Below are 16,036 nucleotides of genomic sequence, written 5' to 3'. Positions count from 1 at the left end.
AGCCATTGCATTGAAACCGCATTCCACCGAATTGAAATGCACCTCGCGTACGTACAACAATGGATTTTGTATAATTCTGTCATTATTATTAATGCAGTTGACAATAATTATTTGCTATAAACAATAACATGTAGGAAGATTTCGAAAGGCGTTAAATTAACATGAACATCCAATGCCTCCCTAAGAATAACGTAATCATTAACTTAACGAACCATTTAAATTCGCATAGTGATTTTAACTTGTATGCAAAAGCAGTAGGGAATAATTTAAATAATTATTATGTAATATAATGTAAGTTAAAGATATATATTATAGACGAACGATGCCGTACCTATGACACACGTTTCACTAGATGTTGTTAGATAATTTTGAAATTTGCTGCTTCTGGTGAATATGTATGATCTATGAGCCATGTCCAGCGCATGGAAGAGACAGGCCATCGTTAGGAACCCGTGAAGAAGGAGACCTGTCAACAGGACACGGATGTGCTTGAAGAATAGAGTGTAGAATGATTCAACGTCAATGACTGGAGAAGGTCCGCAGAGGATGAGCAAGATCGGCAGAAAAAGAAAAACATGACGTGTGTGATTTTTATTCGTTGATCGCGACCGAATTGAATGTGTTCATTTAAATGGCGATGATTTTACTTGTGCGATGATCGCATAAGCAAAATCACCAGTTAACTGTCGTAAATCCGAAGACAAAAAGGTTAATATGGAATTAACGGAAGATTCCACAAAATATCAAACTTTCAAAGTAGTTAGGAGCTCTTCTCTTTCCGTCGTATTTTCGTGATTCTTGATAATTATTAAAATGCAAGAAAACTGTCTTCTAAACATATTTATTAAATCTCAAATATATTGAGATAAGACTCGAAATGGACCAGAGCGCACTTTTGTCTTGTATTTATTATGTTTAAATTAAAAATTAATTGAATTTAGTTTATAAATATTATGATTATGTTATGACATGTGGTAAACCTAAATTTTCCATGAAAACGTTTGCATACTTTAGTCTTGCATGTCACAATTTTAAAGATTTGTATTCCAGGTAAATAACAAAAATAATCTAATACAATTTTTTATATTATAATATACATTAAAATGCTAATATTTTTGTAAAATTATCCAGAGCTCCGGTTCATAAAAGAATCCATTTATAGCCCTAGATTAAGTTGAGTTTTCTAGACTTAACTTAAATCAAATCAAGTTTTCAATACGTAGTTATCAGTTTTTCTTGTATGCAAGCAGTAACGTCCCGTGGGGGTAGGCAGATTGAGCGTCGCTTGGGGGCGGCAGTTGCTCGAAGGGCGGCAAATCGAGGAGAATCATTAGGTATATATAGAAATAGGTACCTAAACTTAGTAATACCGGGAATATCTTTTCATAAAATTGAGCTCACTAGTTGGAAACAAAATGTATTAATTAACATGAAAGGTTTAACAGGAATGTAATTTTTGGTCTAGTTTACTTCCGTTGTTCTTGGACGTCACGTCCTTGATGACCAGCAATGACACGTGCAGATTTTCATATTATAATTTAATTATAGGTAGGTACATACCTAATAACCTAATAAATTTAAGTATCCAAATATTTTTGCCAGTCACTCGCGAGTTTTGAAAGTTGTCAGATGTATTTTTAAATGTATCTGAAACCGTGGACCCGCAATATTATCTACTGAAGGATGGCATTTAAATTAAATTTAGCGGTATATATTTTGTCACTAATGTATCCATACAACACATTTCTTAGATATTGGAGTCATGAAAGGATGATAAAAAATACTTTATAAAAAATGAGGCGGCATACTGGCGCTGCTTAGAGGCGGCATTTTGTCTATGGACGTCACTGTATACAAGACACATGAGAGTATGTACTGAAATCGGTATCTATGGGCTGTATTTAATTGCATTGAATTTCTATACATAAACAGGTATTAATGAATGAATAAATTATGTAATTCTATTGAAATACTAAATACCGAGCGTATATTATTTTTAAAAAGCCTCAGTGATTAACTGTAAGATACGATTGCATAAATAATGTCGTTATTAGTAGGCCAAATAAAATGCACAATAGATTTTTATTAAGGAAGTGCATTCACCAGACGTCTATTCACCATTGTATTTGTAGATACTCGTATCTGTTTTATCGCTACGACCTTGGGGAAATCGTGAACTAGATACGAAGTTTTAGAACCGCTATTATGAATCAACAATCCAACGTGCATTTCATGCAATAAGTAGGTGCAATCAAAGACTGTGTTATTAAAAATAAGCCACACTGAAACACGAAAATCGCTGCACCCCAGAAACGCTCTTTATTTAGCAAACATTTGGTAATTTGATTGTTTTAATAGATAAATATATTTTCGGAAATGCTAAGTAATTACTTCATCGAATACTCATTAAAATATCAATAGTTCAGAGGTTTCTTTTCAAAGTAAAATCGGTGCAAACACACAGTGGCAGTTGGACGAATTTGCCTACTTTGTCATATTATTTATTTATTTATTTATTTAAGAATACAAAACATTGTGGACATAACAAATCTTAATTCATGACGATCACAACATGAGATTTACATTATAACAAATATTACCCTCACAGGAGAGAAGAAGAGAATCTTATAAAATAATAATAAATAATTACAAGATAAAAAGAACTTTTTATATATAACGTTTTTAAATTTTCTGTTGAATAATATAAACTTGACTTGACTAGCTTAAACGATCAAAAAAATTTGTACTTGATAGAAATAATACTGAAATGTCATTTTGACATTCATATTGATTTCCATAGTAACACACGTATATATTAATAATTTTGTTGCTAGGACTCCAGACCCTTAGCAACCAATAATAGTGGATTGGATTACGGATTTCTTCCGAAATAACTTTTCATACAAAACAGAATTAACTGAAAATGAATTCAATTCTACCTAAAGATGGCTAAAAGTATTAAAAAAATGCATTGGCATTGTGTTCTGATATATTCTAAAAGTTTCAAATGTCTGGCTAGTAGGGAAGTTAGTTAAAAATCGATTGCAAGATTTGTACCGGACAAAGAACCACCGGACAAATAAGAATACGAGCTAAGAAAAACGTTGTAAAATACAATATAAAAATAAAAACATACTTGAGTACAATTTTATACAGAAAAATAAAATTTTGAAAACAAAAAACACGTAGACGCGACCACGTAGGTAATTGACAAGCTCATGTAGATTCAAATTCATTAGGACACCAGGATTGGAAACCATCCCTCGCGATAACAGGCAAAGGTGTTTCAAGCGCAGAAGAGACCTACGAGATTCAAGAGAGTAAGTATGCCTTGTAGAATGGCAGTCGGAAAATAATCATTTGACGAATTATCGAAAGGAAAATAGTTATACATTTGAACTAAGCTATTTAATATAATACTACGATTTTTATTAATCGATAATTTTATATGTTAAATACCCTTTTTAGAATAAATAATATCATAATCTGAGTCGTGACTCAATAACATCTATTAACCTGTTTTACTCACTTTGGAGTTATTCGAATTGTTCCCCAGTTGCCGCTTACTAACGCTAATGCATTCGAATCCTTTGTAGAATGAGATATGTACCGCATAGACGGGATGGTACACAATCATCCCGGTCAGCGAGAGATAGACGCCATGGCTTTCTAAATTTGTACATAGGTACTAACTATTTTATTGCCGAGGAAATCCGACATTATATTACCTATTACATAATTTACAATAATTGCTTTATGTTATAATAATAATAAATATCTCTATAAACTAGCGACGAGTTGAGATGTATGAAATAAATTATATATTTAATTTAACCATACAATTATAATTAAATTTGACATAATAGTGATGTGGGGATGATCCCTACAAATTCTTAATGTAGAGACACCCCTGCAAATACATGATAGAAACTTGTGGGGCACCAATCCTATAACACAATAACGTACAATTCAGCGTTTTATTTTTTTGCGGAATAATTGGCGAAAAATTAAAAAATTGGAATTGTTCAAAATTATTAACCGGGTAATTATTACTGCTCAAAGATCTTTCATAGTCGGATACTGGCCTTACTAAAATTGATTATGTATTTTCAATATAATTATTGTTCATTGTGGTGCAATTAAATCATTATGATGTTTAAGAGGATTCGATGAAATCCTTGAATTAACAGTAAATAAAATTAATTGCATTAGCATAATGTGCGTACAGTCAATGCCATAGTGTTTTGATTATGCATTGATTGTTGCGAACGATGGAAAATAATGATACTTATTTGATTATTCATATTTCTCAAAGTAATTTCCGTATAAATTGTGTTTTTCAAGATTTTCCAAAAATCTTTGGACTATCGCCTGTTTTAGAGAATTGATATTACCACCACCGCACGCACCCCCATAGAGTTATACAAATACATTGAATATTAAATTTTATTTAAAAAAATCTATTTACAGTGCGATGTGTGTTCTAACACAATATTGCCTTCCTGGAATCAAACTCCAGTATCACTCTAAAAATGCAGTTTTGACTTCTATATATGGATAATAATATATTCTTATCTCTTTTCTGATCAATCACATAGAAATGAACAGTGGTATTGGGGGATGTAGTTGTAGTGTTTGTCAACTACCCCGCTAATATAATATGTTCAGACTAGGGAATCCAATCCCGGGATCCCGAGCTATTTTCGATACCTATGAATCCCGGGATTGATAAACATAATCCCGGGATTTCGGGATTGATTTTTTTATCAATTTTTATGGAAAATATAACAGAAAAAATACTTTTAATACAAAATAACTACATTAGAAATAAACTGAGTTTGAATGAAGTTTGGTGTGTAGGTTGCCGATTCATTTTATTTTTTCAAATAAATTATTAAAAATGAGAAAGATTGGTAAAAAACAATGCTTCGCACTTTTAACAAAGTTATTCCACCATGATATCATACGTTTTACGGCAGTTTCATATTTGGCTGACTAATTAGATTTATGAAGCGGAAAGGCCATAAGTACGCCATGATTATTTGCTTTACTATTTTAAATCTCGCTGATCTATTCATTATGTCTTTACTATCAGAAATAGCAATCTCACATTAAATTCACATTATTATTTATATTACAATATTATTTACTCCATTAAACTTGTGTATTTCCAAGATTGAACGTATACAATATTAACAATAAATGTCTTAAATAGTATAAATTATACTAGATTTATTTTTGACCGATTTTATCAATGTTATTTGTAAATATAAAAATTTTATATTAACAATGGAAAAAAAATCCCAATCCCGGGACCAGTCCCGGGATCCCGGGATTGTCAAATTGTAATCCCGAAATCCCGGGATCAGAATTTTGGCTCGGGATTGGATTCCCTAGTTCAGACTACAGATTAAAGGTCAATTGACAACAAACTGACGTTTTTTGATGTTTACGTCTGCTTTAGTATATGCTCATTTTTAGAACATAGATAATATGACAGCTGTTGTAAAGTTGGGTAAAACCTCTACAGTGGCACCTGTGAATAAAAACAATAAGTATTTTGTCATAACATTTTGTCGACTGCAGAGATCTGCAAGTTTTTAAATAAAATATCATTCGCACAAAAAATATAAAGAATAATACAGTTTGTTGCTGAAATGCAACATAATGCAATTAAGGGTTAACTACACAACTCGTATCAATATTGACAGCGGCATTTTTTTTTTTGACACACAACGCAATTGATTTGTCAGAAGATTTAAAAGGGGGCATCGAAACAGTTCAAACCAGTGATACAATTATTAAACTGTACCATAATATGTAAGAGGTGTTAAAATCTTTCTCACAAATTAAGTAGGTACATATGCAATATCACCCAAATTATAACAAAATCCCTGAAACCAACAACATATTATAATTCTTAATAATATGTATTATATATATATACCTAATAATAATAATAATATATGTGATTTATTCTTCTGTGGACAAGTGCGTAGGTATATGTTTGAGTGGTTTTATTATAGTTTTAAAGATTTTGTTATGCTTCAACTAATATTTATACGGCCCACGGTGGCCGCGCGGCTTAAGCGTTGGACTATAACGCCGTGGGTCCCAGGTTCGAATCCTGGGTCTGGCAAGTACACAATATATTGTTTTTCAATTTGTGTGTGAGTCAGGGTATGGACCTAATAGGTTGAGCAAGTGGCTGACATCCATTTCTCGTAAAAAAAACAAAAATCTGTTGATACAAACCTCTACTCTGTGGAAGCCCATATGATCCTATTAGGATCGGACATGGTCGGAAAAAAATATATTTATAGGTACTCAATTTGTGAGAAATACGCATTCCTTAAGATGTTGGTATAATTTAATAATTTTATTACAGGTTTAGAGTGTTTCGATGCCCTCTTTTAATTTTTTTAACGAATCGATTGTGTCATCTGCCATAAGAGGTTAGCTGCGGCCTCCACTGTCTTTGAGAACGTCGAAGAACTGAAATGTGCCATGGCAATAGGGAAGACGGAATAATTCGCTATGATAATACGTCGCAGTCAAAGCCTTGGTTAAATATTAACAATATAAAAATATAATACACCTTCGTAACGTATTTATCTTCAAAAACTGATAATATGGTCAAATTAACGTGTATATAATAATTATAGTCAGAAACAAACCTTTTTTACTTACAGTTAAAACACGTTAGTTAAAAATTTTAATGATACGTTTGATTGATGACTGCAAAAAATGAATAAGTATTCAAATATAAAAACGTTTTTCGACACACTGTGTTTTAAATGTTTTTTTTTTAATACAGGATTTCTATTGTTCAAGAAACTTGTGCATTGCCTAAATTCTCAACTCCACCTGCACCTAGGTGTACCTACACCTCAGTTTCGTAATCTATTATTGTACCCGTGTAACTTTGACGAATTTACGACATAATTCACAGTGCCAGTTGAATAGATTATTCATATCAAAATATGAAACATTTAAAAAACCTGATTGTGTTGTGTAAAATTATTCATAACAAACGGCTCGCGAATTTGAATGTGTACTTGCTAAATATCTTGCACACGATGAACAAAATCAACCTCAGAATCAAACGATAAAAGAGTCAGAGAGGTGGAAACAGTGAGATATTCCTAAACGGTCTATACCAGGGGTCGGCATAAGCGGCTCTTTGCATAAACATTTCCAGCTCTTCAGACATAAACTCCAATTTCACCTCATCACAAGCAGCCTTATAGGTAACTTATGAGTAGTTAATGAGATAGAGCCGCCGCTCAAACTTAGACTCGTACGGCATACTCTCTACCACTCTTTACTCTGCTGTCTAGCTGTTGGTATTCTCACAATATTTGGCTCAACATATTATTCTATATGCGAAGAAACATTCTCATCTACGAACCAAATAAAAAATAAACTTAGAAGCCGAATAACGGATGAAAATTTACAACCATGTATTCAATTAAAAATAATTACAAGATAAAAAGTACAACGTTTTTAAATTCTGTTGAACCATATAAACTTGACTTGACTTGACTAGCTAAAACGATCAAAAAAATTTGTACTTGACATGTCATATTGATTTCCATAGTAACGCACGTATATATTAATAAATTAGTTGCTAGGACCCCAGATCTCTAGCAACCAATAATGGTGTCGAAATAACTTTTCATACTAAACAGCATTAACTGAAAATGAATTCAATTCTACTTAAAGATGGCTAAAAGTATTAAAAGAATGCATTGGCATCGTGCTCTGATATATTCTAAAAGTTTCAAATGTCTAGCTAGTCGGTAAGTCAGTTAAAAATCGATTGCAAGATTTGTACCGGACAAAGGACCACCGGACAAATAAGAATACGAGCTAATAAAAACGATGTAATAAGTAGCTATTTTCCAGATAAAGGTAAAGCTATCAAAGGCGATGCATGGACGCCGTTATAATTATTTTTTTAAATAAAAAATCTTGACTTTTCCCCCCCTAAAAATCTATATCCATATACATAATATGTATATTAGATACATATATGCGGCTCTTTGGTACCTTCGTTATCCTGTTTCCTTGGCAATTTGAAAGTATCAATTGCCTTCCGTTCTCTTGCCCTCAGGGTCCACGACACTGTAAACAAATACGGAGAACACTAATGTTTGCACAAGCATCGTTTTCGTTGCACTTCCCCGATCCTTCCTTATTATAGTGGTAAGACTTGTCATCGCATTTTTCGCAACTGTGTTCGCCTTACTATCTCTGCTTCACATCCGCCTTTTCCACTAATGGTCGATCCCAGATACAACTTAGTATACTGTTTCCAGGTTTTCGCCCGATCGATAGTCATTTTGATCTATGCATGTGATTTTGACATTACTTCGATTTAACGTAACTCGATATTCTATGCAGCTCGGCCTTAAACCACCCGTTTACTCCGGTAGTACGTCGCATTGATGTCATATGACGTCATGTCGACCGGGCGACTTCAACTCGCAAGTTACAACATAAGGCAACAGTATTACTGTCAGTATCAAAAACATTGATAAGCAAAATGATATCCTGATGGGATGAGTCTACGAATATTGAAATATTTTGATATCTGATTGTCAGTATTGGCAGCAGTGTTGCCAAACCGTACTATAAATATAGTATTTGTAGTAGGGTGAATGTCCCAAAGGTCAGCCACTTAAGGTTTTTACTTGATTTAAAACAGTTTAAAAAATAGTATATAGCTATTAAGATTCTAACAATTATACCTTATTATAGTTCAGAGAAAAGGTTATCCACTTGTCGTACTTAAAATGTTATTTGTTTTGATTAAATTAATTTAACGGCCTTTCAAAAATAATATGCCAAAATCACCCAATGTCAGCCACCATGTGCCTATCTCCAGCCTTTTGTGTTCCTAAAGTCAACCTAAGTCGATAGATATCCAGCAGGGTACATTTTCCATGAAATTAAACTAAATATTTAGGTATGTGCAGTCACAACAGTAGTAATTTTATTTTCATCTACATAGTTAGCAGACAGATATGGCAAGTAAATTTGTTAGAAGCAACTTCCACATAAGGTATACCCCGTTTTTGGGTACACTTGAGATGATACCATCTTGGACAGATGTCGCAGCCAACATTTTTGAGATCATCATCGTCCACATCACTGATTAAATCTTCTTCACATCCATTACATGAAATTTTAGATTGTGTAGATGTTACTTTTAATTTTTTTTTAGTTTCTCTAATCTTTCGTCCTACGATCTGGTGTTTGGTGATGTTTCTTTTTCGTTGCACTTGTTCTTCCTTTCTTTTCACTCGTTCTTTTATTTTTGTAGCCTGTTCTTCTTTTCTTTTTTTTATAGCTTCCTGCCTTTCAATCCTCTTCTCTACCAGTGCCTGTTTTATTCCTTCTTTTTTGTTCATGTAGTTCTTCCAAGCATCAGATGAAATTGCCATCGGCATCTGATCTCCTGGTTTCAATTTTCTTTTTCCAAATTGCAAACATTTTGGAGTAAACAGGTGATTTTTGAAGAAAGGAGATATTCCTCTTGTCATTTTATTGGGTGCGCATGACAAAGGTGTTGCGGGCAATGACGAAGGTGGGGTATTTCCAGACTTTGTAATAATTGAGGCAGGGCTTGAGAGAGGAGAGAAATTTAAATTGTTTATCATGTCCAGTGATTCAATAGCATCGTCAAGATTAGGTAAAAATGAATTATTTTCGGTATCTTCTTGGTTGGGGTTTATTATTCTTTCAGTAATTTGGAATTCGTCTGTTACATAGCCTGAAGTTGAGGGTTGAGGGTCAGCATCTACTTCCAGAACGCCACTGGATTTTAAAATGTAGTTTCCAATAGTGACAACACTATTGTCTGCTACATTGAAAGAAGTTTCGATAATTTCGATAACACGAAGTGCATCTATATGTTCATCTTCTAATTGTTTTTTTAAGCTTTTGATTATGTTTTGTGCCGTTATTATTTGTTCTCGGCTAAAAGTAACCGCACCTCCAGGAGTCATTTGTTCATTCCTGTTGGTGTTTTCGGCACGCTCTAATGTATTTTGAATACACTTGGTGTAGTCGACAGCATCAGGGTTAAACGGGAAAAGCCCACATTTTCTAAAACCATTCTTAATAATTTCCGTCATATCATTTTTTAGGACTTGGTTCAATAACGGACAAAAGGTGCTCTTAGATAATACTGAATTAAAATTTTCTGGATTTCCTTGCCATTCTCTAACAGTTTTTCGCCATTCGACTTTGAGAGGCCGGAAAACGCTAACATCTGCTGGTTGCATTAAGTGAGTCGTGTTTGGAGGCAGTGCATACAGAATGATTTGATTGTCATTACAGAATTTGTTGAGTTCAAGAGTAAGATGGGATTTATGCCCATCTACCAACAAGAGTACCGGTTTTGGTACAGAGTTTTTTTCCAACCACACATTCACTGCATTGGCCACATATTCAAAGAATATTTCACTTCTCATCCATCCAGTCTCCGAACGACCAAGAAACCACCCATCGGGCATACTTTCAATTACGTCTCGCGGCGGCCGAACATATGGAAAGACGACCATCGGTTGTAACGTGTCACCTGCCGCTGTAAAGACTAATAATACCGTTATAGTCTCTTTTTCATTCCCGGCTTGGATTTCATAAACATTTTTCCAGCCTTTTGGGGCGATAACTTTTCCGGTTTTTGGGCAAACACTAAAACTGGTTTCATCGCCATTTAGAATTCTTCTTGGGTCTTCCAAAAGGTCGATAGCTTTTATATCATTCAAGTATTTTTTAAGATCATAAAACCATTTACGAATGTATTCTTCTGTAACAACTGCTCTACCCTTACTAATTCCTTCCGGAACACGCTCATTCAATATTGGGTGTCTCTTAATAAACAGGTCGTACCATTTTCTTCCAGGCCGGTCATTAGTAAACGGGTTTGGCCGTTTATCATCTTTCATAATTTTTTGAACTGTATTCAACAGATCATCTTTTTTTCTTGAAAATCCACATTTGGACAATTCTGATAACCATTGCACCAACGACTCTTCTTCCTCTTTGCTTAATGTGGTATCTCGACCCATATTTTTATTTTCAGCAACTCTGCCGTGGAGACGATCTTGTAGAGTTCCTCTCGGAACTCCATATTTTCTGCTGGCTTCTCTAATGCTGACTTGATCTCCCCTTATTGCTTGGAGTGCATCTTCAATTTTGCTCCTGTCATATTGTAGAAGAGGTCTTCTATACCCATTCGGCATGATCCTCTTCTCTTTCGGCATGACGAACTTAGTTATGTGAATACCTTGAACAAAAATATAACACTGAATCCATTGATCAAGCCATTAAAAGAGTATAAGCACGTTGACGGCCGACATTTGGAGCATTAATTTCCTAAAGTCAGCCACGTCTACCCCAAAACAAAATGAGGCGGCTGACCTTTGGTATTTTTCTTTAAATTATTATGTTTGTGTATGTACGATCAAATTGGAAAGATAGAGAACACTACTACATACTTAGATTCCAGATTTGAAAGAACTGACTCATAGCCAAAGGTCAGCCCCCATGGTTGACTTTAGGATGCTCTAACAAAATATGTTCCTAAAGTCAGCCACCACAAAATTGCAAAAATCAAGCATAATAACCGTCAATTAAATGCTTGAAAACAAGGAAAAACAATCACCAAAACGTAAAATAACACTTAACTCAACAATATAAGTAAAATTGAGGGTTTTTGAACTTACTTGGAAATGGTTGTCAACTGCAAATTTATTAGTAGCACGAGGAAGAATGGCACAGGTCTTCACTTGTTTGAAAGCAACGGCTGAATATAGGGACAGAAAATAAGTTACAACTGCCATTTTGAAACCATGTTTGGTTCATTGGATACTAGTTCATAAACGTTCTCATAGATGGTGATACAATGCATAATTTTCTTATTATTTCACGAAATGATGAAAGAGGCTGACATTAGGCACAGGCTGACTATAGGAGCGTCCACCCTATAATTTTTGTCCGCGTATTATGTACGATATAAAACAGATATATTACGCCCAAAATACTATAATTTTGAATATCGGAAAAAAATATGTAAAAAGTACTAAAATTTCGATATTTCCGTTCGATAGATTGGTGCAAAGTACTAAGAACATGGAAAAAATTGCTCTAAAAACGTAAAAAAATCCCTGAACTTTTTGTTTAAAATGAAATTACTCGAATTCTTCGGTAATCATTTTTGGTTGGAAGAGATACCTAAATAAAAAGGGGTCTCGGAGTTTCTCAAATTCCCTGTTATTTTTTTTTTTGAAACAAAAAAACCTATACATTTTCAACACAATATGACAACGCGTACTATATTTTTCCCCCAAATACTATAATTTTGGGGGCTCTGTACTATAATTCCACTTTGAAAAGATGGTAACACTGATTGGCAGTGCCATACATAATATGAGATGCATCGGGACCATAGATAATATATTAAGTTGAGTATAATTTTCTACGATCAGCTAGTCTATTTGAAAAATTTTGTTAAAATTATACCCAAAATCCAACTTAGATACGCACCTGATATGATATATTAATTTGCAACTGAACATTTCACGTTTTAATATGATATTATCTTTCACCAATGCGGTTCTGGTTTTAAGGCAAATATTATTTTATATGCTAGTACTGGAGCCGTAAAGTTGCGTACTACCATAAAATATCTTTATTATTATTAAATACCCAAGGCGTATCATACAAAGTATTTTATTTGCGCAATTAATTATGTATTACGTATGAAATTCACATGCCTTGCGCGCGCGAGCCTTTTGACTGATTTTTTTTTTGGAAATATTTCGTCATGTTACTAAAGCGACAGGTACACTTCTCACGATGTTGGTGATAGACCGGGTGCTGTGATCGAATCCGTATACACAATTAGAGAGACGCACGTTGGCTTGTGATTCGTTTACTTGAGACGATAGTAGGTATAAATAAAAAGCCAAGGTACCAGGCCGGGAAGTGGTTGTGGCTCCCAATCCTCTCACCTTCGTAAATTCATATTACTAAAACGACAGATAAAATTTTCACGAAGTTAGTGATACGACATTTATTATTCAAATAAAAATTTATTTATTTTACATAATATAATGAACACGACAAATTATAAATTTAAGGCGTTTACGTGATGACAAAGTGAAAAAAATACAAGGTAATGTGAGTAAATAATACAATAATAAAATAAGAAAAATAAAAGTACATGGAAGCACACTGAGTGAACTAGGTTGATAGACCCTATCTGAAAATCTCATAAAACAACGTCCACCTAATTCACCCTCATGTAAGTGGAATATTTCAATATCCGAAGCGATTTGATTAAACATAGTTATTGCCCTCCCAATTGGCATTACCAATGGCAGGTTAGTAATGTACCTTGGGAGAACAAACAACGGATGCTCTCGATTTCAAAAATAATTATCAGAGACACAAGCCAATACCACTAAGAATGGCAGAGTTTCCATTTATTTCCATTTTCCATAACTTGTATACCCATGGTTTTACGATAATTGATGAAAATGTCTTATATATAGAATTATCGAAATTTAATCCAGAATACATTTTGTACACATATCATCGACGCTATCTATTGGAAAATTATCAAGAAATCTGCGCTGAACTATTCCATGGGAAATTACGTTTAAGGCACTTCAGCTGGGGCACGGCCTAAAACGATCGTGACTGCGCGACGCTAAGATTGTGCAAACGACGCGTGCATAACAAAAGATAATTTGTCATAAAAATTCAACATGCGTCCATTTAGTGTTATGTTTATTGTTCTATTTGTAATCATAATAATATATTCATTGACATGTTTTCTTTTTCAAGTAAATGGGTAACTTTTTTGGTCATCTTTACACGATTTAAGAATTACCGACGCTATCACAAAACAATTCGACGTGCCAGTCCGAGATTTCGTCGCACCTATAGTTGAAAATTATCTGCCGTTTCACTGAAGTATGCTTTTAATAATTCCGACTGGAGTGCCTCCTTTAAAATTTTGAATAATTCAAATTGAAAAGTCACATCACTATTTTTCAATTCCTGAATAATATATGTAGTCAATAGAATTAGTAGTCTCATGGTCATGTGTAAACGCGCGCGTGTATATATGTGTGTGTGTTCTATTTATGAGAGCATATAAGAACGAAATAAAGACGTCGTTTAAATAATATTATGTAGTGACAGTGTGAAAATATGCCTTTACTCGAACATACATATGGTATAAGCCAGGGGTCGGCAGTTTGTCAAGTGAGAAGAGCCAAATTGCCAAGGAAACAGGATAACGAAGGTACCAAAGAGCCGCATATATGTATCTAATATACATATTATGTATATGGATATAGATTTTTAGGGGGGGAAAAGTCAAGATTTGTATTGGACGATTGAAGATTTTTAACTAACTTCCCGACTAGCTAGACATTTGAAACTTTTAGAATATATCATAACACGGTTACAATGCATTCTTTTGATACTAGCCATCTTTAAGCAGAATTGAATTCATTTTCAGTTAATTCTGTTTTGTATGGAAATTTATTTCGTAAAAAAATTCGTAAAAAGTAAAACACTATTATTGGTTGCTAAGGGGGTTGACGGGGCCCTCCACTGCCGCGGCTAGTTCCAAGGGTATGGAAGTGAAGGTTGTCAATGCCAAGAGGAGTCACAGGCCAAGGTCTTCATATGGTTGGAAGTCAGAATAAAAACTCATAGTCGGTAGATGGTCCATATATTGTTCAAGTTCACAAAAGTTCACAAAGTTCACAATGGTTCATCATATTATAATTATTAATGTTCAGAAAGTTAATATTATTCACATAAATGTTCAAGCACGGTATACGGTCATCCGTCAGATGATAAAGTACATTAACACTCGCAACAAAGAAATATTAATTCGAAGAAAAGTTCCACAATTATCCAAAAGTATCAAAAGATTACTACTATCGAACTTAAGTTGACAGTCAGGTACATACGACCCGATGAATAGCAGATAAAAGTCGAAAAAGATTCGGGGCCTCCGATGAAGAACCGCTGTACGAAATTATACTTTTCGCTCGAAAATATTAAAGTACCAGATAGGTATTTATGTTCGAAAAATTATTCGCGAAATTTTAAGTCGGGGTTAGGTATTTATAAACGATTACTCGCGACGAAACGACAGAGTCCAACGTTAGGTATTTTACCCGCAGGAGGAAAAGGGGGAGTTGGGTGGTCCCAAACTCCTGTGCAGACTTGCACAATTATATGAATTTGTATGATATATTGTGACGTTGCAGACGTCACCATCGGGCTAATTAACAATCATAATTAGTGGAGAGGTTTTTCTCTCGCGGGCAACACTAAAATCTTGCGGTTGGCACTTCAAGCTTCCGGGTTGGATGAGTGGTGGGGGGATCGATGTCAGGCGATCGAATTGGATTTCCTTCCCTTTTTCTGGTTGACCCTTGACACGAGTGGACGTGGGAGGAGCATATCCCGCGTAGCGGAATCGCTATGCGGCTGTAAATACATTTCATTTTTTTAGTATTAATTAATTTTAAGTTTTTGTTTTAATTATAACCTCACTCTCATGTGGATATTTTGGTTTAAGTTTAAGTTAGTTGCTGAGAACTTATTGTGTTAAAATTTTAGTTTGCAGACGCTGATATTGTGTCTTTTGTATAACGTAAATATTTATGTATTATAACCTCGTCGTTTGTGAACGGTGGTGATTTTTCTATGGCGTCATGTCGCCATTTATGTATTATTGACTTTTAATTGCATTTTCTTTAAATACAGTGAGGTTAAAATTATCACGGTGTTTCATTTAATTTAATTGTATCCCGTAATATTATGTTCTTTTATGTTCTTTTCTTTCATAGAAAAGGCTTTGGCGTCCAATAGAGTCAAGTTTTCAGTGCTCGCAATTAACCGCTGCAGCGGTATGGTAAACATTATCCATCGAATACCAATTGATTTCGATGGTCCTTTCCGTAACAGGATTGGAATTCATCAGAGAGATAGT

The 16,036-nt window shown here is 34.2% G+C and overlaps 1 protein-coding gene and 1 long non-coding RNA gene across 2 annotated transcripts in view; both read right to left on the bottom strand.

Annotated features, from left to right (window-relative positions):
- nahoda (DOMON-like domain-containing protein nahoda) overlaps window positions 1-16,036 on the bottom strand; it is a 314,096-nt gene that overhangs the window by 235,744 nt on the left and 62,316 nt on the right. The window lies entirely within an intron of this gene.
- On the bottom strand, window positions 8,967-11,994 carry LOC147075206 (uncharacterized). The gene is made up of 2 exons (XR_015070056.1): window positions 11,739-11,994; window positions 8,967-11,299 (listed from the first exon to the last, which is right to left on the bottom strand). It is a non-coding gene; the product is annotated as an uncharacterized LOC147075206 (long non-coding RNA).

This window comes from Rhyacophila brunnea, unplaced genomic scaffold, assembly GCF_057557595.1.
Source record: "Rhyacophila brunnea isolate RB1 unplaced genomic scaffold, BYU_Rbru_1.0 scaffold_15, whole genome shotgun sequence".
Taxonomy (NCBI): domain Eukaryota; kingdom Metazoa; phylum Arthropoda; class Insecta; order Trichoptera; family Rhyacophilidae; genus Rhyacophila; species Rhyacophila brunnea.
The sequence above is the reverse complement of the archived record's forward strand: the minus strand, read 5'-3'. Positions and strand labels throughout refer to the sequence as shown.